We start from the raw sequence: 26,029 nt of genomic DNA, 5'->3' as shown, positions 1-26,029 counted from the left end.
TTTTGCATTGGGAGTTTGAGTTTTTGTTTTAAGTCTACTTTATGCACAGAAGTTTAAAATCGGGATTGGATCTAAAGCTTAAAGTAGGGTTCGAACCACCATGTGCCTCCACTGGGTGTCAAACTCGGGATTCTGTATAAGGCCACGACGTTACCACTACGTCAACCTGCAGGCAAATTTTGCAATATACCAGTGATGAATTGGCTCTACCTTGAGATTTCACGTGATTCGATTAATTTCAGATGTGTATACATTCATCAAAACCCCTACAAGGATACATTAGTTGTGTGAATAAAATGTTTTAATTTTTTTGTGCGGCTCTAATTTTAATAGTATAACGTAAATGTTATTTTATAACTTTCTACTTTTCCTGGTGTAATAATTTTATTCCAAATTTTATTTGTACTGTATATACTCACTATAATATCATTCATGTGATTATATTTCCTACCACTAAAGTTTCCTACCACTTTCAGCTGAAGAACTTTTTATCTTCGATCACATCAGGAAGACGCTGCAAATTGGGATTTCCCATGCACATAATCTCAGTTCGAAAACTTTGCTCCCTGTCAAGCTGTATTCCTTTTTTCCCCCGAATGTCTACTCAACTTCCAGTTTCATTGAACTTGCTAGCTGTAGCAGCGATAAGATTAGTCTGTTCACGCACATCAAGGGAAACAATGGTGTCATTTGTGTGCAGTCATGAATGAATTTTGTTTATCATCATGTGATTTTCAACATGTGTTTGTATATGTGCAGTAGTGATTATTTTATTGTTGGACAGGCAAGGATATCCTTTAGATACATACAATGAATAAATCACTTGAGATACGCAATTTAGAAATGAAGTGATTTTGTGTTGATGTTTTCTTTTTGGTTGGACAGCTAAGTACTTGTGTATAGTATGTAGTATAGTATGTGTACACTATATAAAAAAGTAGTTTATCAATTTATAGCTCTTTTGTATGTTGTTTCCTCCCATAATGAAAAAGTGTGTGCCAATTTTTTTTCCACCGCTGGTATATACCGCTGATCTAACATTTTATTTACCGCTCTCCTCAGTTTTTATTTACCATAAATTTGTCTCCCTAACTATCAGGGAGACCTTGTCCCTTGCTATAAATAATTGTTGTTGAAATGAAGTTACATCAATGGAATATGAAATTTCCGATTCCCATTCACTTTTCAAGACAGAGCCGTGCCCCCTCTGCCCCCTACTTCCGTGAGTTGTAACATACATCGCCTTTCAGATTCCGCAAACAGAATGAGCATCCTTCAACACTGCTTCCCAATTAACATGCAAATAGGCTTCACTTTCTTGAATGGAAGTGCGTAACGTTTGGAGGAGATACGTTCTGAGCCGCCGCCTCTCTTTGCTAACAAGGCACAAAAGCATTTAAAGCGTGCAGCATCCTTTCACACACAGATAATGCAGACCAATAGGTCACAAGGACTCTTGCCAGTGTTCCCAACGACCTAAGATACATTTATTTTCTGCTGCTGGTTGGATCGGTAACATATTTCCATTTATGTTTAGCTATTTATTTACATATTACTGGGTTGAGCGAAGCTTCAGCGAAAAAAAATTACTCTGACATAATAAGGCATAAGAGTATCTGTGCACGATCTCACTTTGAGTTGTAGGCCCAGTTTAGATGGGAAGAAAATGTGCATAATGTGACAAGTAAAACTGCTACAGGATTGTCGCAAGAGGTCATTATTTTTTAAAATTCAACCAGTGTTTTGGCGCGGGAGCACCATTTTGAAACAACAACCACCAAATATGCACCTTCCTCAAAAACAAAAAAACTAGCGGATGAATTGTAAAAAGTTGACTCAAGAAATGATGCCCCAAACGTCAAATTCCGCTGCCATCAAACCACCGTGAAAATTCCCATCACCGTTTTTTCAAGCATTAACGGCTATTTCATTGTTATCCTGATTGATGTTTTTTAAAAAAATACTTTTATGGTGCACGTAACTGCAATTTACAATAATTAATTTATGCTTGATAAAAATATTCAAGTTTAAATTAAAACAGTAGCGTTTCGTTTTTGTAAATTAACAGCCAGACTGTTAAAAATTTAACGGCGGAATATTGTAAATTTTACTCGAACGATCTGATCTCTTTCTCGTCTTGACATGGGACAGAAATTTGGGAGTGTTCTTAAAATTACATCCACACATAAAATTCCATGCTTTTTGATTGTCTACATTTAAACAGAAGAATCTGATTTGTTCGAATTAAGAACATATGTTTGTTTAGGCTTTTTTGGCAACCACAAACAAAATATTTGGTATCCGTTGCTAAATTTGCCATATTTTTCGGTATCTCCAAGCAAATGTGCATGATAACTTTAATAATTTGGTTGTGGTAAACGATCGTTTGCTTATCGCTTATTTAAACAAAAGTTTCGTTACCAGAAACTATTGTTTGCTTGTTTTTTTTCTCTATACTAGCATTTGGACCATTGTCTTATCTTTTCTGTTCTATGCCAATTTGTCTTGTTTGCTTTCTCTGCTCTCAGACAAATTAATGCTTCACTAATCAGAATGAATTTTGATGGTGAAAGGTAAAGTATTACAGAATCACATGGAATAATGGATTAGATATGCATCGAGGAAGCGAAACATTGGAAGGAAGAATGGAAATTCCTGCCCTGAACCACTACTTCCTCCTGCATTAATGGTATGCTAAAAGAACTTTGTTCATGCCGTGGCATTTTAAGTTTCCTTTTACTGCATAGCTTTTCTTTCCTCTTTCATCTCTCTCTACACATCTATATTTCCTACGCCCCTCTTGGTTTTTTCCCTGTTTTTAACTACCCAACTTTACTCGTTCCCTTAAATGTACTTAACGCACAAATAGACGATTTGGAATTGGATTATCAGTTTATAGTGTGATCTGAACGACTGCTTTGTGCCCATTCATTGAGTTGAACTTGGATCTTTTGATGCAATAACACGTTTACTCAATCTTGCTTTCATTGTTTTTCTCTTTTTCTTCTTATCCCCTTCTCTGTTTTCTTCCTTACTCTGTCTTTAGTTTTCTCACTCTCTCATTCCTATATCTCTTGTGTTTTCTCTCTGTCTTTTACTCTATTGTCTCTTACTGTAATTATTTCTTGTCCTCTCTTTCTCCCTATCACTCGCATCGTCTCTCTATTCCTTGCACAAACATGTCTAATCCTACTTCGATTCTCGTCATAACTTCTTAATTTCTCCCCCCTCTTAATTCCTTGACACTCATATTTTTCTTCCTCCCCTTATTATGTCTTTCTCTAATATTTTACTGTAACCTTTTTCTTTCTTACCCCCTCTCTCCCTCGTCCTCCTTCTCTGTAACCGCATTGTCCCTTACTCTTATTCTTATTCTGTCTGCTTCCGAATCTCTTCCACCAATCCTACCCCTCTCTATCCTTCCCTTCTGCCACCGCATTGCCTCTCTTTCCCTTATTCTAATATTTCTTATTCTCACCCCGTTTGGTATTTTTCTTTCATTCTCTTCCACCAATCCTCTCTCTGTGTGTGTGTGAGGGACACACACACTTTTTGAAGAACTTAATTTCTGGAAGAAAACTTACAAAGCATCGCCTCGGTGACCGAGTGCATTGCTGGCTGCGACCTCGCAGCCAATCCTTTATGATTGTCATTTCGTCAATTACATCGATTCACCATTCATCTTCGTCGTCGCGATTAGCCTAACGAGGCTGAAAAGCGATGTAAAATACGAAAGACACACAAGGCAGAAAAATCAGAATCATGTAAATGCTCAGAGGAGAAAGGAGTAGCCGAGGACGGAACGCCTGCAAGGAATTTATGAGCCAGAACACCCACGCACCGTTAAACGCCTATTACGATAACAAAGATTAGCAAGTATATAACACTTACTCATGTACAGTACAGAGCCATGTTTTGTTAGCACCGATGACGACTATTTTACTCACTTGTTTCTGACAATTAGTGTTGTGGCATTTTCAACAACGCCGCTTCAAAGCTTTGGAATCAAAACCATCTGGGTCAGCGTCCTTCACATACATAGAACCATTAATCACAAATGCATCACGTAATTATTTTTTAATAAGAGCTGCAGAAAAATACTCGCTGGGAGTAAAACGAGGGTGCAGGTTGAAGGGTCAGGAATAATTCTCTCCCACTAAACGCAAGAACCCGTTCAAAAACAGTTAAATTTCATCCCCCACAGTTAGGTTTGAATAGTGTACTTCATGTAAGGATGGGATAATTGGGAATTGCAGTGGAATCCGAACCACTATATGCCTCCATTGGGTATCGAACCCGGGAACCTTTAATTACTAGACGAAGACTCGCAATCCGGGAGGCTTTCATCCCTCAGGGGATGGTAACATTTCTACATTTGTAAAATGTATGTTTTCAATAGGTTTTCAAATGTATACAGTCGCCTATATTTAAAAACTTTGATGTCTTGTGTGGACGGCTGACGACTACTTACTAGTATTAGTAGCCTTGTACGAGGGTCACTATTTATATTTTGAACCTAACAATGAGAAAACAGGAATTTGGCATTGAAAACTGCTTTATTGTTTTTCGAAGTATTCTCCTTTATGGTCAATGCACTTTTGCATTCGTTCGAACCATTTGTCAAAGCAGTTTTTCCAATCTTCTTGAGACACCTCCATAATATGGTTTTTGAACGCATCAACGGCGTCTTCCGCCGACGAAAATCGTTGTCCACGCAATTTATTCTTGACATTCGGGAACAAGAAGAAGTCATTGGGTGCCAAATCAGGACTGTACGGCGGATGACCCATCAATTCGATTTTTTGACTGTTCATAAAGTCGGTTGTTAGACGAGATGTGTGACAGCTGGCATTGTCTTGATGAAGAATGATCCGACGGCGTTTGTTTGTTTTCCGTATTTGATCGAAGACCTCTGGCAAACAAATTGTTGTGTACCATTCAGAGTTGACCATTCTACGTTCCTCTAAAGGCACAGTTGCCACATGACCAGTTTTCCCGAAAAAACAGGCGACCATTTGTTTCGATGTGCTTCGAGCGCGAACAACTTTTCTTGGATTGGGTTCATCTTGAAACACCCATACAGTCGACTGCTGCTTACGTTCCGGCTCATATGCATATATCCATGATTCGTCACCTGTTACAATCTTATATACGTCTTTTGAAGCACCACGATTGTATTTATTGAGCATTTGTTTGCACCAATTTACGCGAGGGTCTTTTTGAGTTTTTGTCAAATTGTGTGGGATCCAACGTGAACATACCATACCTTTCTCACAGCTAAATGATCATGTAATATTTTATATATGCTGGTGGAACTAATGCCTATGGTTGCCTCAATCTCACAGTATGTCACATGATGATCTTGCAGTATTAGGTTTTGCACAGCATCAATGTTTTCTTGAACAACAACTGATTTTGGACGACCTTCGCGAATCTCGTCGGTGAGCGAATGGCGGCCACGATTAAATTCGTTATACCAGCGTTTCACAGTGGCAAGGGATGGGGCTTAATCGCCAAATGTGGAAGTAAGTTGATCGTTGCACTCTTGTCTTGATAATCCACGTCGAAAATCGTAAAAAAAAATCATCGCACGAAAATGTTCACGAGTTAATTCCATTGTATTGTTGTCGCGCAATCTCCAAGGCAACATAAACAACACAAATCAATTTATTGACAAAACATTTGAAGTACGTTATGGTCAATAATGCCAGACAATTCCGTGCAAACGTCAAATCGCGCCTAACTTCTATCAGTGTTGCCAAGGCTCAAAATATAAATAGTGGCCCTCGTACTACTAGCAGTAGCAACCATTGGCCGACCTCCGTGACGGAGTGTTTATAACAGCTCACAGGTGTTTTTAGTAAATGCTCCTTGAACATTTTTATCATATCATCACTGAACCTCATCGTCACGCTTAGCCAAAATTGGAAGAAAGGTGGCGCTAAATAAAAGAAACTCGATTATATACCCAAGTGCGCATGCACTCAACCAAGCAATCTTTTAAATATTTGTTATTTATGTCACGTACCCGTGTCCGGCTCCTTTGGACAACCTCAGGTATCGTTACCTTCTATATCGGAATCTTTAGTAAGGCTGAGGTAACATCTAGTCCGTTGGCAGCGATACAGGTCGGAATTTATCTGTTCTGTCCTCGAACAGATTGTGTTTATATTATATGATTATTTACTATGATAATTTCGCTGTCTTTTCTAATTTGATCTGTATAACATCAGCTCATGTAATACCGCTATTCCAAGAATGAGGATTGTGTAGATCTCCTTGCCGTTGCTTAATCCTGTGGAAATACTAAAAATCTCGTTAGCGGTGAGAATTAGGTACCCCTGGGTGAAGACCCTGGGTCGCCTTATTGCTGACTCTTGCTGATAATTATCAAACGAAAGGTCCTGGTCGGGTTTAGGTGAAGACCTCTCCCCATTCCAGGTTTCCGAATTGATCCTCAGACAGCTAAGTCTACGTCTCGAGGGTGAAGACCCTGTTGACGGGACTGTTGGACAGAGAGCACACGGGGTGAAGACCCTGTATGTCTCTGGATATTTGTCGAAATGTTCTCGCTTTTATACCCGAGCTTGTTGATATGGTAACTAAGTAGTCTTCAACTGTCCTGAGGGTTTCTATGATGATAATTTAGTCTTCTGCCTTTCTGGCTTTCCATAATTTGTAAGTAAGATATAATTATCATTCTTTAATTTCTAGCAATCTTCTGAAATCATCATTTTCTTTAACATTTGCAGTTTTATTAAATCAACAAAATATAATTTATCTGAGTTTCCAACGAAATCCACAAAATGTCCATTTCGGAAAGAGCCCGTTGTATAGGAGCGTCCTGATTCTTAGAAAACGATAAAGTAACGTTCCTATAGGAGAATCCTTGTTTTACCTATGACAGGAAAGTCGATCTTATAGAGAGGTACCTGTCATTTACTACCAATGCGAGTATATAGGATGGGAATATCTACACCTTTCCATGTAAACCTACTTCTTCAGGGTGGCTACTCCTTGAATTCCGGGAATTATACGTGTATTATTGGCTACGGAAATTATGCGTGAATTCTACTTGAATTTTTCTTCGTAGACGTGAAAAAGTACAACTTTTTAAATCTAAATCCTATTTACATTTTATGCAAATAAAAATTATTTTCGTAAAATTTTCTTGCTCGCTTCGCTCGCAATTCCTCCTTTCCTTAATCTCATCAAGTTTGTAACTATAGCTAGGAGGCGGCGGGAGTCTGCCCTGGGCGCCGAACTATCTAAATGAAAAAATGTTGTAAAATTGATTGATTGATTTGTGGTTTTAAGTCCATTTTATGCACATAGAGACTAAGTGGGACTGGACCTACAGTTCAAAGTGGGATCCGAACTACTGTGCCGTGCGGAGAAAAAATAATTGAAATCGTTTGTTCGAACACAAATGCTTTAGCACCAACTTCTTCCCCCTTTTTGCATAATTTTCGAGGGTAATATCGTCTTTGATACTACTACTACTAATAATAATAACAACAACAATGTTGGTCCCGGCAGGTTCGTATCCCGGCTGGGGCATGGATGTTTGTGACTGTCCATTCATCAATTTCATCATATCACTCATCCCCATCTTCGCAAATTAGCCAAACGTGACACAAGAAGCGAAGTAAAATAAAACAAATCAACAATAATAATAATAATAATAATATAATAATAACATTATTATTAACACTACTATTATTATTGGTAGTAGTAGTATTAGTACGTTTATCCTGGCACTTTCTCTCCGCCCGCTCAGACAAAAATTCGTGGTTGCACCTCTGATTGTAAATAAAAACTCGGCACCTTAAATTATATATTTTAATTATATTACGTATACCGTTTAATTGAATTATAATTTTTGGATGTTGGAATCACATAGACCATTTATATTATTAAGATATTTGTGTGTGGATGCTGAGAGGCGGTAATACGTAAGGTTGAAATAGAGAATGCATCTGCTTGAATATTTGGAAAGTTCGCCTTGAAAACCGGGAATTATGTAGCCACCCTGTTCTTATATTATTTACGTATTTTCCTTGTTATTATTAATATTGTTACCATGTCTTATCAAGAATAATACTAACTGATTTAGATTTCTTCACAATCAAGTTTCCGCACACAAATATCGAAATGCATCAATTCCATTTTAAGCAATTTTCGTGCATGAATTGACACAGTTAAAAACATGCAATTTTCGTTTCTTTGAAGTGACCCTGTCAACTGATGCATTTTAGTACATCATATGGAGCAGCAGCTAATAAAAGTACCCTTGTTTGCATTTCTGTGGTTATTTTGACGCACCAAAAGTGTCGGTTTATGCATTTTAATGCATGTTTCTGTAGGCAGTATATTTGTGTCAATCGACACATTTTGAGTTTTCTGTGCGGCAACAGATGCTTCACCACCTTATCTTATATGTACATTGACAGAGCCTAATCAGAGGTTAATGGACTTTGTTTTCCAAATATGTCCGCCTCACAGAATCTCGACATTACAACACTTATGTGAAGACGACAAACACAATGCATGGGAAATAAAAACTCATTAACAGATATGCCAGGAATTTAGTTGCACAACTTTAGCGTATTGTGTCAACACATATACCGTATCTTAACATTTAACAATACAAATTCATCACACTTTCTAACGACATACAAGTAGTCTCTTTTGTAAACAAAAGAGTGATATTACGTTTGTCTCAGACAATAGGGAGAGGGGTATATTATCGTAAAAGGTGAGCGAAAGGGAAAAAAATATTGTTGTTCATGACAGAGGTTCTTTCTTAGTTTGCAGTCTTAACTGTATATTATGGAGAAATAAAAATATCTGAACTTGATTCCACGCAAGAATCGCAAATTCTTGATTACGTTATCCATTGAGCTATCGAGCAACCCAAGCACGAAATCCAAAATCCCTGACTTGTGCAGGAATCAAACCGAGGCCTTTGCTTAACACGACAATAATTTGGACTTGTTTGCAATTTTTGAAATAACAACGAGGGGCGACTTTTCCGTAAGCACCCAAACTTCAATCTTTTCCACGTAGTACACCCTGTGCTGCATTGTTGCAGGCTGACGAGCGTGTGGACTCGCATCCAGTATAGTTGGTGTCCTGATTCGAACGCCACTTTACTTCAATGGTAGTTCCGAAAGAACGGTTCCCTCTGTTACATGAGTAAACAACCATCCGTCATGTCCCCTCAAACCTTTCCCACCGATAGAGCCCGTTTCAGGAACTGACAATTCTTGTGAAGTACACGTGGAAGAAATGAGATGTTGCTAATTCAGTTTCTTTAGACATTTCATAACGCAAAGTTGCGGTTATCTTCGCTAGGTTGTGTTATTGTGCTTTGTTTTTCTTCTTTTTTTTAATAATGTGAAGACCTTAGGAGTGTAACGTAGTCGCAGTTTTATATTGGATATGTAAACACTGCAGGTACAAGTGACAACAGCGCTTCTCAGAAAAACAGGTGCTGGCTCGAAACCAGATATGCTTCCGGTCGACTTCCTCTGTAGCTGTGGCAAAGAAACCGAACTGGCGTTCGACTGAGGACTTCAACTTTTACAATCCTCTGTGGAGGTTGTGCTGGGTCCTGTCCATGCGTTTTTGTGATTGTCCTCCCATCATTTCATCTTATCACTTTTTCCGTTCCCTTCTTCACGATTAGCCAGAAGAGACATAACATGGAAGTAAAATGAAACAAATCTACCAAAATCGTAATGAACTTGAAATCGCAGGATTTACAAACTTTGTTCGTGCAACAACATGAGCACTGGTAGGCAACTTCCTCCAAGGTCAGTGCGGGAGGCCAGGTTTTTTTGTTCCATCGACTCTTCAGAAGCAGGTGGCGTTCTTGTTCACTTTCCCTTGGTCCTAGTCCTTGCGTTCCTCAAGGGTAACCTTGACGTAGGTCGACAAGAAAGTTATCGCCTGGTTAGAATGCTGGGAAACACGGAATGGACATGGAATTAATAAACAAGAAACCGGACGTCCGGATTTCAATGTATCCAGTATCCATTTTATGGGGCCACAGATAATCGAGGTAGTCAGATTACAAAGATATAAATATGTGATATCGTGGAATCTGAAATCTGGATTTTTTTTGTTTTTGTGGAAAGCTATGCCCAGTGCATTATGCGGCTAGCACATAGGGAATGTGTAAGTAGGGCACCACACATTCTCTATGTCGGCCATAGTGAGGATCATGTGATCAACACCACCCTCTAGCCCAAGATTATCCTTTGGAACTCTGATCGTATGAGATCAGGGGCTGATGAGTCTCGGAGCAATTTTATGCAGGGATATGACCAGACAATTTCCCACCCGAGATCGCCCACCCAGGGATTCGAATTCGGATCTTCCACATGGCAGTCAATCGCCTTACCGACCGGAACACCACCTCTTCTTATCCGATCATAACCACACACTTTTTTCAGGGAAGGATGTAAGTGTCCCGGTGAATGGTCGTACTTTATTTTCTCCTGAATCCCCATTTCTTCCATTGTAATGTATTGCGAAACTGCATATTCCGATGTAACTTTTACAGTTGAAAGTAATTTTTGTTGTCTCTTGTTCAGTACGTTCCAATTGTTACAGTGGATAGGTTTCATATTTGTAAATGTAATGCTATCAAACCTAGAACTGTCAATTGCATCAACAAGACCTGTCATCGCTAGTACAGCTAAATATTCTCATCCCACCCGTTTAGGGTATAAGCTACCTTGAATTCAAGTTCAAATTTTTTCAACCCACCACCCGCTTTCCCGATAAAGTAGTGTTAACATCGTCGCCTTGTAATCAAGGGGTCCCGGTTTCGATACCCGGTGGAGGCACATAGTGGTTCGGATCCCACTTTAAACTGTAGGTCCAGTCCCGATTAGCCTATGTCTGCATAAAGTGGATTTAAAACAACAATTCAATTTTTCACCCCAACCGTTTAGGGTATCAGCTACCTAGAATGTACGCATTCACATTAATTTTTTCCACGTGTACTCATATTCTCCACAGGGTTAAGAAATTCTTGCCCACGCTACTGCTTGCTGATTGGTGATGCTGACGCGTACCAGCTTGCTAAACTCAGAAGCAGAGTTGAGGTAGGAAGCAGAGGAACCGCGGTTGTTGGTTTTCGTGTAATTGCTTCCCAAGGTAAAACGTTTTACCACGTTTCACGCTCTTTTTACCTGCATTATTCATAGTTCTTTCACCCCTCATTATCACCATGTTCATCTCTGTTTGCTGCACTTAACTCGCTGATTATAACCAGACAACGCAAGAGCGATATGGCTCACGTGTCTGTCGCAATTCTAAAACATCAGGAGGGAGTGGATGAGTCGGCCTGCTGGGAGAATGTGTTAATCGTGCTCTTGTGGAACTTTACCTTGTGCAATGCTTGTCTCAGGAATGTGGTTACTCACTGATTGCATTCTTATAGGCATTGTGATTAAATCTCCGTGCTTAAATTGCAATGAGATCTTCGAACAGCTTAGTGGTTACGTTGTGGCATTGGCAGTAGCGGTGGATTAACGGGAAAATGATGACTTTTTTCTTTAGCTTTGAACTGCTATTGATATATTGTTGGTTTAATACATCATAACTGAGGCCGGGGAGAGGGTTATAGGATGTTGGGGGAGGGAGAGGTGGAGGACTATTAGTATTATTATTTCAGCACTATTTGACCCAGTTCCTATTATCACACAATACTGACACAGTTTTGTTGCACAGACCACACAGTTGCATTGCAACATGACCGCCGAAGGTAATATAGTAGTCAAACGAAATCCTTAAAAGTCCAATATAAATTGTAGGGACGACTGCATACTGCTCAAATTTACATTAAGTAATAACTGTTATTTACAAACGACCAAGGCTGCAACACTAATCAAGTGAGCTTCAAAACGCAATTTTTGTTTTGAGTTTTGGTTTTAAGTCCACTTTATGCACAGGAAGGTTAATCGGGACTGGACTTGCAGTTTGAAGTCGGATCCGCCATTTCTGTTATTTTAGAGATGGCGCCACCAGTGAAGAGGAGTTGTTTTTTGCCCTGAAACACAGAAATTTCTCGGCAAATGAAAATTCAATATCTCTGTGCATGCTTACCACACCAGCGAGTTTACTAATCCAGGAGAAAGTTCGACAATGGCCTCAGTTTGCAGGCAGACGGGTGGAAAGGCCCCAAAGACTTATTCGTCTCAAGGCATACAGGAACTAACTCAAAGATGAAAATATATGTACATCAGCATTTAGAGTGAAAGTGCCATCACACTAAGTTTTTCCGAGCCACTGCGTGGACCTCGAGTTGGACAATTTTCAATCCAGGCCATTTGTTTAACATCTCAGCCTGCGGACAATTTTGATGCCATGGAAGACCGTGGTCAGGATACGTTCTACAACGTAGGACACTATGGAAGATATTATATATATACAAGGGAGGGTAAAACGAGAACCTTAATTTGTTTTTGTTACTTGTATGTAAGGTTGCACAATTCTCCATTTTAGCACAAACCTATTGCTGATCTAGGTATATAATATATATGTATATAATATCTTCTATAGTGTCCTACGTTGTAGAACGTATCCTGACCACGGTCTTCCATGGCATCAAAATTGTCCGCAGGCTGAGATGTTAAACAAATGGCCTGGATTGAAAATTGTCCAACTCGAGGTCCACGTAATGGCTCGGAAGAACTTAGTGTGATGACACTTTTTCCGCCAATAGCAGAGCAAAATCAAAGTTTTTACTTACTGTGCAAGAGAGCAGTTGGATTTTATAAGTTATATCGTTATTTTTTTGGCGGGCTTGAAGTTTAGGACAGTTTTGATTACAACACAGCGCAGTCAACAGTGTGAATATCACCTCTACTCCATCTGCGGACAAGACATTTTACTACCGTGATATACACTGCAGAAAGATGACTGGAAAGATGGAGGTCTAAGACAGTAAACTTCTGCCATCACCTGCCACTGCTGTAAAAAGTGACCTTGGCATTTAAAAGAAAACAAAAAACATTAAGGGCTATTAGTTAAACACAATGTCTGTAGTTTTAATGATTCAGTTTTCAAAAATATAGTTACGTTGTACTAAAATGTATAATCATTATCCATCTTTTGTACATTATAAAATATTCAAATTTTAATTTGAAATATTACTTTACACATCTCCGTGCTGTACTAAGGTCTGTATATATAAGATGTATGGCCATGTGTTTTGTGTTTGATAATCCAAGCGGTTACCAACACCATGTTTATTTCTATTACAACAACAACAACAGCAAAGGCTCACGGATGTGACGACATGAAAAGAACAGTTGCGTTCCGTTTTTGTAAATTAGCAGTCGGAATGTTACATTTTAAGGGTGGAATATTGTAAATTTTACACTAATTTATATGAGTGTACGTAAAATAAAGTGGACAAAGAAAGTTTATTTTCAGTACTATTATTTTGACCTTATTTGGTGGTGGTGCTGGGGGGCGGTATCCATCCCAAAATCTCTCGGCACCAGGGTGGGAAATCCTGGGGGGGACGGGGGATTTCCCCCACCAACAATCTTGGCATCAAAAATCCCCCCCACCAAAAATTTCCTGGGTGGGAGAGTTTTTGTTATAACAAGCAAAAGATAAGCAATTACTTTTAATTTCAAACAGAAATACAGAAAGTAGTGTCCTTATGAGTGTTGAATGCTTTCTCTCTGTCGACATCATTAACAAATCTACATCAATACGCACAATAAAGGTAAAACAAGAATGGAAGACAAAAATAACTATAAAGTCTAATTGATTTATATTAACATAAGCCATAACTAAATAAAAACGTCTACATAATAAAACCACTTCAACTATTTCATAATTTATTAACATCTTTAACCAGTGAGGAAAGGAATTAGTTTTCTACTTTATGATATCTGATATATATAAAAGTAACAAATTAATTTATTTCTTTTTAATAATAATAATAATAATAATAATAATAATATATTTTTAATTTAGTAATTTATTTTTACTTTTAATAACATTATAAGTATGTATATCGTGTAATTTATGAATATGTTTGTGGGGGGGCTTGTAGATTAAGATATTTCTCCCCCCACTAGTCTTTAATGATTTCGCACCCTGCCGGCACGACCTCCTAATAATGATGGGCAATCAATTAACAATGAATAAGTTTGCATAACTTGCTACAGAAATCAATAACTGGGTAAAATTCTGAAAATGTTTTGAAATTCGTACTGTGACATACTTTTACTAAGCGTGTTCGGGGATCGAACCTGGAGCCTTTTAGATTAAAGTAATTATTCTATTGGGGGTTTGCGGTAGCTCGTAAGCTCTCGCTTGGCTGCATCTGCTAACTGCAGGAGGTACCTGAATACACTTAAATATACAGGACCCTTTATAAAATGGCAACTCTCATGATTTGGGTTACTATGACCTTAAGTCTGCATTGGCAAAGGATGGCATTAGAAAAGTATATTACCTATCTCTCTTTAGAAGCGTGGACCGAAGGATTTGTAAAGTAACTGTCACTCGCTCGCTGAAGTTCGCCTCTTAAATTCTCACTCAGCTTCGCTGCACTCCACTTCCAAACAAGTTTCTGAAAGTCTGCATCCAGCCTCAATCTCCTTCAAAACCAAACTCACTCTTCTCTCTCCAAAACTCAAAACTCCCTTTTCTTACTCCAGAACCACTCTCCTCTTCTCTTCAAAACCCAAGGACCAACTCCCCTTCTCTCCCGAGCCAGATCCAACTTGCCTTCCTCCTCATCAAAACTCCTCCCCTTTTTCTCTCTCATCAATTTTCCTTTGCAAATATTGGCGAATGCTTTTCGCTGAGCTGGTGCTGAAGTTAACACTTTCCTATACTTCCTGTCAGGCTGCTTAGCTAAACGTAACTCGAAAATGAAAATGAGGGATACGTAACGAATTTTACCAGCTTATCGTATGGTGGCCATTTTGAAAAACCTTCTATACGATATGAGTTGTGGATATTTTGACGGTGAAACAATTACAGCGCAGTTAACATGGTGGTAAGGTCAGGATCGACTAGAAATCGCATCGTGATCGATCGATTGCAGTCGACTTGCTGGTCAAGCTTGAGACATTGCATAACAGAATGTATCATATCTCTTCAAATCATGATTAATCGAACTCTTGTTACGAAACAATATTGACTAGCGGACAACCTAATTGTTTTAAATTTCTCATTCAATATCGCAACGTTACGGCTCTGTATCATTCTTGCTTCTTTTTTTCCAGATTGTTTGTTTGGCAAGACGGTGATGGAGAAGCGTGGCGTAACCGATGACTTCCCAGGGAGACCTTAGATCGCCAGAAGACTTACAGCCCACTCCAGATGTAAGTACTCGATTTGTTATGGCGTGGTAATTGCACTAAGCGAATTAGTAAACATTGCGAATAAAATCCAGTGTGTGTTGTAAGTTGGTAACTTTCCACAACGCTTGGATACTAATTTTATTATATTTGCACACCTCTTTACGCCATTGTTTATTGCTTTGCTCCGAATTTAGGTGCAAATTGGTCTTAGTATTATTGTAATTTTGCTTGTTTTACGCCGCTCTACAACCACTTTTGGCTCTTCGCGATGTCGTCACCTTGTAATTATGCGGTCCCAGATTCGATACCCGGTGAAGGCACATAAAGGTTCGGATCCTACTTTAAACTGTAAGCCCAGTCCCGATTAGCCATACTGTGCATAAAGTATACACATAAAACACAACTCGACTCAAAAATCACTCATCCTCATCGTCGCAATTAGCCAACAGTGGCAGAAAAGCGATTCAAAATAATAAAAATAAAATCAAGTTATATCTCTCTCATTTTGTAAATGAAATAAGACGGGGGAAATGTGACAGAAGCTAGAAAGGGAGTCGTAGATATCCTGGTCCGCCCGATGTATTTCTTGAAAAGCGCCCTCGTGTGTACGTGTGGACTGCGAGCAGGGGTACTGTAACATATAACGGTCAAATATTGAGTGACAAGTAATTAATCTAATTGCCCGTTAGTAGGAATTAATTGCAATTGGTAATATTAATATCCGTCGCGAATACAGGTGTCTAGCGAACTGCCTTAGCCAGCACTAGCTTGCTCAACCACAGTTTTCCGCCCGAATTCGGATTTACATGCATTCTTATGGGAATATCAAGAAAAATGCAACTTCTAAACCAATGGACCGAATTGGATGAGATTTTCACCAGCGGAAGACCACATCTTGAAAGTACTGATTCCAAGATTTGAGCCTAATCAGAACAGAACTACGGGAGTTATGAATTATTAAAGATTCATCGCCGGATTGAAAGGGAGAAGCTACCCTGCCGAGTTGTCTTTGGTTTTCGTGACTGAATACAAAAGAGGAAGAGTTAGCCTAATCTCTGCGCGAGGGGCTGCTGCCAGGGGTTAAGGACCTGAGTGAGCATTGACCAGGATAGGAGGACAACGGTCAAAGCACCAGAAACAATAAACAAGCACCTGATCATAGAGGGTAGCGCGTCACTACGTTCAAATCTGGAATAAAAGGGATGATTTGGAATAGCGAGACACAGTTTTGCCTACAATCGCCACCGGAGTGTGAGCTCCGCGCGACCGAGCTGCGAGTTGCAAGCAGACTCGAGGTCTGGATTTGTTTTCCTCGAGTGAGTGTTTCAGAGCCATGGAGTAGAGCAGAATATAGAACCAGGGGGTCGTCCTCCCCTTGCCGTCAACGCATCCGTGCACATACGTGTGGTTATGTGAGAATCACGCCAGACACGTCCACCTGTGTCAATCGTCCGAAACAACGTCCAAAGTAGTGAAAGTTAATAATATTTGATATCCATGTGAAACCGCGAATGGCTCATCGCGTATGTTCGTCTCATCGCCCAAGTCACGTATCTGTACTTACGAGTGACCGCGAAGAACTGACCTATTATTGCGCAAGTTGTCGTATGGAGTCGACAGTGAACGAGTGAAACCAGGATCCGATGAGGCCAGATGGAGCCGCCGACCGATCCACTTTCGCCAACCAGGATAACCGCGAAGTGCAACACTGGAGTGCAGATGTCTTCCAGAACTGTAGGACCACTTCCGCCCAACCCAGGTCAGAGGGAATGCAGCTAAGGTAAGATCCAACCATGTGCGTGTGTGAGAAAGATGACGACTATCTACCGCGAATCTGCGTGAATCAAATCATTGCATAACTTAAATCAGTGCTATGGCAACCCTAGACATCTGTTTTCCGGCGGAGTAATCAAATGTTAAAGATGAGAGTTTATGTTAGCCGCAAACGATAGTTCATGAAATATATTTATACCTTCAGAAAAGATAGAAGGGGTTCGCACAAGGAACAATTATTCACTTTATACTTAAAATCCTAAACGATAAATTGTAAAAGGCAATGTAGCCAAGACATAGCAAGAGTATGGTCAAAGTAGTAAATAATCTAACCTTTGTATTTGTCATATTGTCGCAATATGCCATAGAATGAGAGAATGAATGTGAGATCGAGTGAAAGAGGGCAAGATGTAATGTGTATTTATCTGTGCTTTAATATATGTGTATATTCAGAAACACCGTAGTATTATGTAACGTCATTTCAGGTATTTAAAATCAAATCCTCCTAGGTTTATTCTTGGTAACTCCGACTGTTAGGCACTTATCCTGACCGTATTATATTTCATGTAATGTTTAATTCGCCCAGCAGGTGAGGCGAGCGATTCTTCGATGTTGCGTTGCTAAGCTCAGCTCAGTTGAGTTAGTTGAGTTAATTAGTTATTTATTAAATTAGCAGCCCGTGACAAAATATGGCGCCCGAACAAGCGACGAGTAGGCAAATAAATAAGTAGGCATATAAAAGGTTGCCCAAACAAGCGACGAGTAGGCAAATAAAATAAGTAGGCAAGTAAAAAAGTACGCCGAATAATCGACGAGTATGTGAATAGACAAGTAGGGGTGTAAAAAGTAGGCCCGAATAATCGACGAATAGGCAAATAGAAGAGTAGGCAAATAGGAAGCAAATAGGAATTAGGCTCGTAGAACGATGTTACAGGCAGGCTAGTAAGGAACCTGGAGGTCACGAGTATTCTAATTAGTTGCTTATCTACTCAATGTGAATTTTTATGAAGTTTGATTGTAATGGTTAACAATCAGTTATGTCTATTACCCAAGGGGATTTAATACTTGTTGTTAAAGAGAGTTTTCAGCCTACGAATGTCTACGACAGGGTACCAGAATTTAACGCTAAGGGGGAACTAAGATTTTTTTGTTGAAAATTAAATAATTGCAACCTGTAACTGAAAATCCTGATAAGAATCTATAAAGACGTGTTCATTTAAAGTATTAATGTGTAATTTGTACGGTGATTTTAATTAACTGAATATGCAATCGATGTGTAGCTAGAACCATTTTGTGTGTTTTTTATGGTGTAATAGTGAAATACTTTGTTGCGACTATAGCATTTTTCCATAGCAGAATTATTAGAGGATTTTATTATTTTATTAACAATGGGCGTTATTAACTTCGGACGATAAAGGACAAAAGGACACGCGTTATGACACGGAAGCAGGTGAGGGGTGCGATCCCCGGGATCTGAAACCAGAAACCAGGAAAAGAATTTTGATATCTTTTTCCTTCGGCGATAGCCAGCCACGAGAAGAAGAAGAAGAAGAAGAAGAAGATTGGCATGCAAAGAACTACTCGGCTCCGCAAGAGATTAGCCAACAACAATACCATGGACCGCCCAGAGGTTGAGCATTCCACAGACGCAGGCGTTTCGCCAGCCGGCAACATTGATAAGGATCTAGGGAAAGATCAGTCGGTAACAGGGTTGCCAGTTCCAGAGAAGATGGACGTGCAGGCCATGTTCTCTCAGCTAATTAGTTATCTCCAAGCAAGAGACGAAGAAAGAGATCAGAAGAGGAAGAGAGAAGAAGAAGAAAGGCGGAAGATAGAGGCTGCCGAAAGGAGAGAAAGAGAAGAAAGATTGGACCGCCGTTTCCAAGTACTGCTATCCAAAATTGACCAAATGAAGGAGAAAGTACTTCAGTCGGAGAAGGATTGCGAAAGGAGACATGAAGAGACAAATATTAATGTAGTCACAATGGAGAAAGATCTGCGTATAGAGTTACGTCAAGTTCAAGAAGCTATGGTAACATTGGACGCAAGAACGACCGAGAATCAGACGGGCATAACCAGCCGATTAGAACGACTGGAAGCGGAGACACGTGAATTAAAGGATTTCCAAATCACGCAACGGAGAAGAAATGAGGACGAAGAGATTCGCCGATTGGAGGCAACGTCCAGGGATGTGAACCCAACCCCTTTGCTCGTCGCAGCAGACGTGACCAACCAGCTGACCTGTCAATCAGCACCAATTTCCTTGGATCGCCAAGCAGCGCGTGACGTCATCGGCCGGAGCGGGAGTCCGCCGAGCTTGAACGCTTTCGTCCAGCAGGAGACACGCAGTGTTTCCAACCCGGAGTCGAGTACTCGAGGAATCTTCTCAAAAGTCGGCCTAGATCATTTTCAAACGTACAACCCCGATCACGACGAGGCTTTACCGTCAATGTTCATAAGGGACTTCAAGGAAGATTGTTTGTTGTACGGTGTCGATAGCCCAGACTGCTTGAGGCTAATGCGAAAATTACTCAAAGGGAGTGCAAGGATCTGGCTCGAGCAGCGTAATCCACAATTTAATAGCTTTGAAGAGTTTGAACGAGCATTTCTACAACAGTTTCAAGGTCGCCAGCTAGTAGAACGAAAAATCACTTTACTTAGAAATCGCAGGTTTGATGAGAGCCAGAAAATCACCTATAAACAATTCTTTTGGCAGCGAGTGAGTGATTTCCACGCCCTGAAGCCCGGAATTGAGCCAGTTGAGATGTTAGCCGCAATACGCGCAATGTTTCCGCATTATGTGCAACGTCAGCTAACCGGAGACGCACTTTCCAACCTGGACACGATGTCGATGATTCTTTGCGATTTGGACGCGCTGGCGCAAGAGAAACGAGCATCCTGGGAAAACAAGAATCAGAGAAGAAAGTTTGGAGATTTTGATGAAGGAAGGCAAGGGGGATTCCCGAAAGTAAACTTGGCAACGAACAATAGTCGGAGACAGAACTCTGGGAGGAACAATAGAGAAGCTTATCCCCAGCGAGGCCAGTACAGCAATAACCGCCCACAACAACAACACTTCCGAGACGATAGGGATGGAGAAAACGCGAGATGGCAACACTGCCGGGGTCAAAACAACCCGAGTCAAGTTGAGAGGAATCGTGCTGTGAATGCGGTTAGAACAGTCGTGTCCCCACAGACTGGTGCTAATTTACTCGATTGGAATAGACCGTCTACTAGCCGTAACTTGGACTCACTCTCCCCGGATTACCAACCCGGACGAAGTAGACTGAGGCAAGAACAGCTATCTCTGCAGCAGACAGCCGACATTCAAGGCCCGACGGGAGACTAGAAGACTCCTTTGTCAGTCCGGCTCATGTCAAAGGAGACACTGAAGAAAATATCGCACTAGAGCCACCCCGATTGTAAAGTAAACAATAGGAAAATTAGAGATTATTATTTTTATATTAAAAGGCAAAAAATGTAGACCTTTCTTATAATTAATGCAAGAAGTATGCAAACATATATGTGAGAGAGAGCAAATTGCAAACCAAATATTTACTTATATCTTATTTAGCTTATTATTCAGTATTCACTTATTATGTATAAAACTACAGAGTGTATCCAAAGTTAGTATATATGTGGTAATATGCATTGAGATTTCCATGTTAAAATGTACTTTATATTGTATTCTTGTATACTTTATTATATTCGTTTATATTTTCATAATTATGGTACAATTGCAGAAAGTATAACTTCCTTCTAATGTTGGGTTAAAAGTTATACAGTCCAGGGTTCGAGTCCCTATTCAGACGCCTATGTGTGCGATCACTAACAAATATGATTAATATGTGGTATGAATTTTTTCCTGTCACTCGCAAGTTCGTTCTGAAAAAAAATCATAATTAAAAGGAGGGGAATGTTATAACGGTCAAATATTGAGTGACAAGTAATTAATCTAATTGCCCGTTAGTAGGAATTAATTGCAATTGGTAATATTAATATCCGTCGCGAATACAGGTGTCTAGCGAACTGCCTTAGCCAGCACTAGCTTGCTCAACCACAGTTTTCCGCCCGAATTCGGATTTACATGCATTCTTATGGGAATATCAAGAAAAATGCAACTTCTAAACCAATGGACCGAATTGGATGAGATTTTCACCAGCGGAAGACCACATCTTGAAAGTACTGATTCCAAGATTTGAGCCTAATCAGAACAGAACTACGGGAGTTATGAATTATTAAAGATTCATCGCCGGATTGAAAGGGAGAAGCTACCCTGCCGAGTTGTCTTTGGTTTTCGTGACTGAATACAAAAGAGGAAGAGTTAGCCTAATCTCTGCGCGAGGGGCTGCTGCCAGGGGTTAAGGACCTGAGTGAGCATTGACCAGGATAGGAGGACAACGGTCAAAGCACCAGAAACAATAAACAAGCACCTGATCATAGAGGGTAGCGCGTCACTACGTTCAAATCTGGAATAAAAGGGATGATTTGGAATAGCGAGACACAGTTTTGCCTACAATCGCCACCGGAGTGTGAGCTCCGCGCGACCGAGCTGCGAGTTGCAAGCAGACTCGAGGTCTGGATTTGTTTTCCTCGAGTGAGTGTTTCAGAGCCATGGAGTAGAGCAGAATATAGAACCAGGGGGTCGTCCTCCCCTTGCCGTCAACGCATCCGTGCACATACGTGTGGTTATGTGAGAATCACGCCAGACACGTCCACCTGTGTCAATCGTCCGAAACAACGTCCAAAGTAGTGAAAGTTAATAATATTTGATATCCATGTGAAACCGCGAATGGCTCATCGCGTATGTTCGTCTCATCGCCCAAGTCACGTATCTGTACTTACGAGTGACCGCGAAGAACTGACCTATTATTGCGCAAGTTGTCGTATGGAGTCGACAGTGAACGAGTGAAACCAGGATCCGATGAGGCCAGATGGAGCCGCCGACCGATCCACTTTCGCCAACCAGGATAACCGCGAAGTGCAACACTGGAGTGCAGATGTCTTCCAGAACTGTAGGACCACTTCCGCCCAACCCAGGTCAGAGGGAATGCAGCTAAGGTAAGATCCAACCATGTGCGTGTGTGAGAAAGATGACGACTATCTACCGCGAATCTGCGTGAATCAAATCATTGCATAACTTAAATCAGTGCTATGGCAACCCTAGACATCTGTTTTCCGGCGGAGTAATCAAATGTTAAAGATGAGAGTTTATGTTAGCCGCAAACGATAGTTCATGAAATATATTTATACCTTCAGAAAAGATAGAAGGGGTTCGCACAAGGAACAATTATTCACTTTATACTTAAAATCCTAAACGATAAATTGTAAAAGGCAATGTAGCCAAGACATAGCAAGAGTATGGTCAAAGTAGTAAATAATCTAACCTTTGTATTTGTCATATTGTCGCAATATGCCATAGAATGAGAGAATGAATGTGAGATCGAGTGAAAGAGGGCAAGATGTAATGTGTATTTATCTGTGCTTTAATATATGTGTATATTCAGAAACACCGTAGTATTATGTAACGTCATTTCAGGTATTTAAAATCAAATCCTCCTAGGTTTATTCTTGGTAACTCCGACTGTTAGGCACTTATCCTGACCGTATTATATTTCATGTAATGTTTAATTCGCCCAGCAGGTGAGGCGAGCGATTCTTCGATGTTGCGTTGCTAAGCTCAGCTCAGTTGAGTCAGTTGAGTTAATTAGTTATTTATTAAATTAGCAGCCCGTGACAAACATTAAAAGAGGAGGGGGCAAAAGGCATCGACGCTCGCGTTCGGTCAGTGGGAAACCTCTCGCCATCTGATTCGTGAGTAACAGTGCTGTGTGGCATTGTGATCATGTTCCGTGAAAAGAAGGGTGTCATCCCTCGCAGTATTTTTAACCTCAATGAAAGCAGCTCCCCCACTCCTACACCGCTGCTGACTGGCCTTTAGATGCAGGCGGGATGCTCGCACAGCACTGAGCGCTCGCTGGCCTCCATTAGGGCTAACGATATGCTCAAGGCTCTGTTATGAAAATACTCATAAACGAATCAAGGCCACTGTATGAAGATGCGTCGATGTGGCAATCAAAACTTATTTGGTATGAGCTGACTCTGTTGTTCTTCATATTTTATAAAGGACGCACATGCCTACAAGGACATGGACGCATCCCCCCCCCCCCCTTGAGCACTACCTTTTATTGGACAATTTTGTAGCTCCATCAGCACCCGTCTACGTACTCCAGTATATGTGCATGCACATATTTACGATTACACATTGTTGCAAAGGAATCTTTCTCAGAGTATTATCAGACCTTTTCGAACTCGAAGAACACCTCTTAATCAAACCCCTCTCATGAACTGTGTTTAAAAAATGCAATGTATTGACGATTCTTGCTTATTATGTAATTCAATTTTTACTTCATTATTTTGTTTATATAAACAAGGTACCCCCTGGACTTTGCAACACATGTAGGCATATGGGAGGGGTGTGGAAGTAGAGCACAACACATTCACAATCTCTGCAATTTGTGGAGGTGATGTTAGCAGCACCACGCTCCGGTCACATTTTCTTATCACGGATGCTCTTCATTTATCAGAGGCTGGGTGAACCCCAGAGCCGCTCTATACAGGGATATTGCTACAAAAATTTCCTAAGAATACATACACCCATAAAAATGAGAGCATTCCTCTTTCTTGTGCCTTTTGATTATGTTCTGCAGGCAGTCTGAAAATTATTGAAACAACTTGACTTTTTTTCCAATTTGAAAGTAGGTAAATAATTTCCAACGTCTTCAATTTACTTATTTTAGTGCAGTCATCTAACTTTGAAATGTGGAGTAATTTATAAAAAGATTGTTCCGTCATTGAGAGATTTAATATTCAACAAACGAAGTAACAAAAATAAAATACATCCTTGATACAATTTCAAATGCATATGATCCAGGATAGAAAATAGCCACACGAAAACGTTTCAGAAGAATGAAGGTTAAATTGACTTAGATCATCTCATGCCATTGCTAATAAGGCGTATTTTCTAACCCTTCCGAAAGATATTTATTTAAGATCAGAAAAAGTCATACAAGTGGTTTTGAGGAAAGATTCCCCTCATTCTTCCTAAATGGGTGTAAGGTAATATGACCACATTTGAGGCAACGCGAATTTGGAAATTAACTTCCCAGTAATCATCCCTCCTTATGAAATGTCCTCGTAAAGGGCAAAGGTTAATCTTTCGAAGTCCTCCTTCCATTCAGTGTTTTCGCCTGCTGCAAAGAACGAAGATGAGACTTTCTTGCTTGCAATTTGTTGCAGACTTCTTTCTTTTTTCTCCCTGTTGCTTGTATTTCATGCTGAAAAGCAATTGGCCGATGGAAGCTTGTTATCTTGAAACACGATAGTATTCGACATGTCCCCATCACGTGAACGAAGTTCCAGGCTAGGCGGAGATCCTTTGAGCGCGTGGGTTCCTGGGAAAACAAGGAGCTTCCGGTGTAGCCTTTCGGAACCATTGATGTCCTTGCATTGACCATGGCGACCTTTGAGATTCGCCGAGGTAGATTTCAGAAGATCATTTCTTCCAAGTTCAGAAGAGCAATGAGTGTTTGCTGAGCCGTTTGTCAAGCTCACAGATACACAGAATAAACTGTTCCCTCTGGAATCCTGATATATTGGGTCCATAAGAATGTTCTGGAATTATCCGTATCATCTTTTGAACTTTGATATATAATGTTCCTTTTATAGTACAACTTCCTATTTTCTCGGTCATATGATGCTACAAACGTTCATATTTTTTTGGGAGAGATGCCTGACGATACATTTAAACCATTTCTACTGGTTTAACATACAATCTTCATGGAGAAAATCATAGATACTCAGGTATGATTATATAGTCACATTTGATTGTAGCCCACCTTCGTGACGGTGTGGTTACGACGCTAAGGCTCCCGGGTTCAAATCCCGGCTTTGGCGTGGGTGTTCTTTGTGAACGTTCCTTGACCAATTTTATCATAACATCACTCATCCCCATCTTCGCGAGTAGCCAAAAATGTAAGAAAAGCGACGCTAAATAAGATAATGAAATCATAAAATTTAATTTGACGTTATAGTTTGACGTTCCTAATCTCATTCTTATGTATGGATCGTATGAATTGTGTGGGGCGAACATTTGTTTCTTATTTTAATCAACTCGATACTTACATTTCCTTAATTTCTACTCATTTTATTGTCGCCACTTTCTATTTCTAGCCTTGCGTACCTATCATGATTTTTCTGCGTCTTTCGTTATAATTGTTCAACTGATCTCCACTTACAGTAGCACACTGAAAACGGAACGCGTGTAAAATCGATCCATTCAGTAGTCCAAGGATGCCCACATAACATTTTGACCAACCTTTAACCTCAGTGTTGTTGAAAGGAGCTCATTACAACCATTTATCTGTTATTTTAGCACCACTGAATTTAAACGTTGACCAAAATGTAGTATGAACTTCCTGACACCACTGCCTGTATCGCTTTAACACCAGTGTTTCTCTCGGTGCATGTTCACTCTCACTCATTTCTGAAGTATTTTCCATTGTACTCGAAGTTTCTTTCCATCTTTGTAGTATAGTTGTTCCTGTTTCACCAACATATTCATTCTCACAGTCGCATCTTATTCTTCCATGTTCTATATGTCGGTAGGGGAATGGTCAAACTCATTTCGCGTGTTGAGCCCTCCAAGTACAGTTTGATGCAAACGTTTTACCGAGCAAATTGTCCACCACCATCTCTGTTTTACGCTGCGAGAGCTTCAAGTATTGAAACACACCGGTAAGCAAGCTGCTGGCAACCTCTGCAACAACTCAAAAACATGGGGGATGCAAGAGAAGAAATGATGAACACAGTCAATGACAATTTGTCGAGCAATACTCGTGCATCCCACT

General features: G+C 40.1%; 1 protein-coding gene across 2 annotated transcripts in view; it reads left to right on the top strand.

Moving 5' to 3' along the window:
• Positions 1–26,029, top strand: part of Oatp30B (Organic anion transporting polypeptide 30B) — a 260,401-nt gene that overhangs the window by 66,334 nt on the left and 168,038 nt on the right. For both annotated transcript variants that reach the window (XM_083126930.1, XM_083126928.1), the window contains one exon: positions 15,270–15,368. The gene's annotated coding sequence lies outside the window, so the exon portion shown is untranslated. The remainder of the gene's footprint in view (positions 1–15,269; positions 15,369–26,029) is intronic.

Source organism: Lepisma saccharinum, chromosome 8 (assembly GCF_977018435.1).
Source record: "Lepisma saccharinum chromosome 8, izLepSacc3.1, whole genome shotgun sequence".
NCBI classification, from domain to species: domain Eukaryota; kingdom Metazoa; phylum Arthropoda; class Insecta; order Zygentoma; family Lepismatidae; genus Lepisma; species Lepisma saccharinum.
Note: the sequence above shows the minus strand (reverse complement) of the source record. Positions and strands in the feature narration are given on the sequence as shown.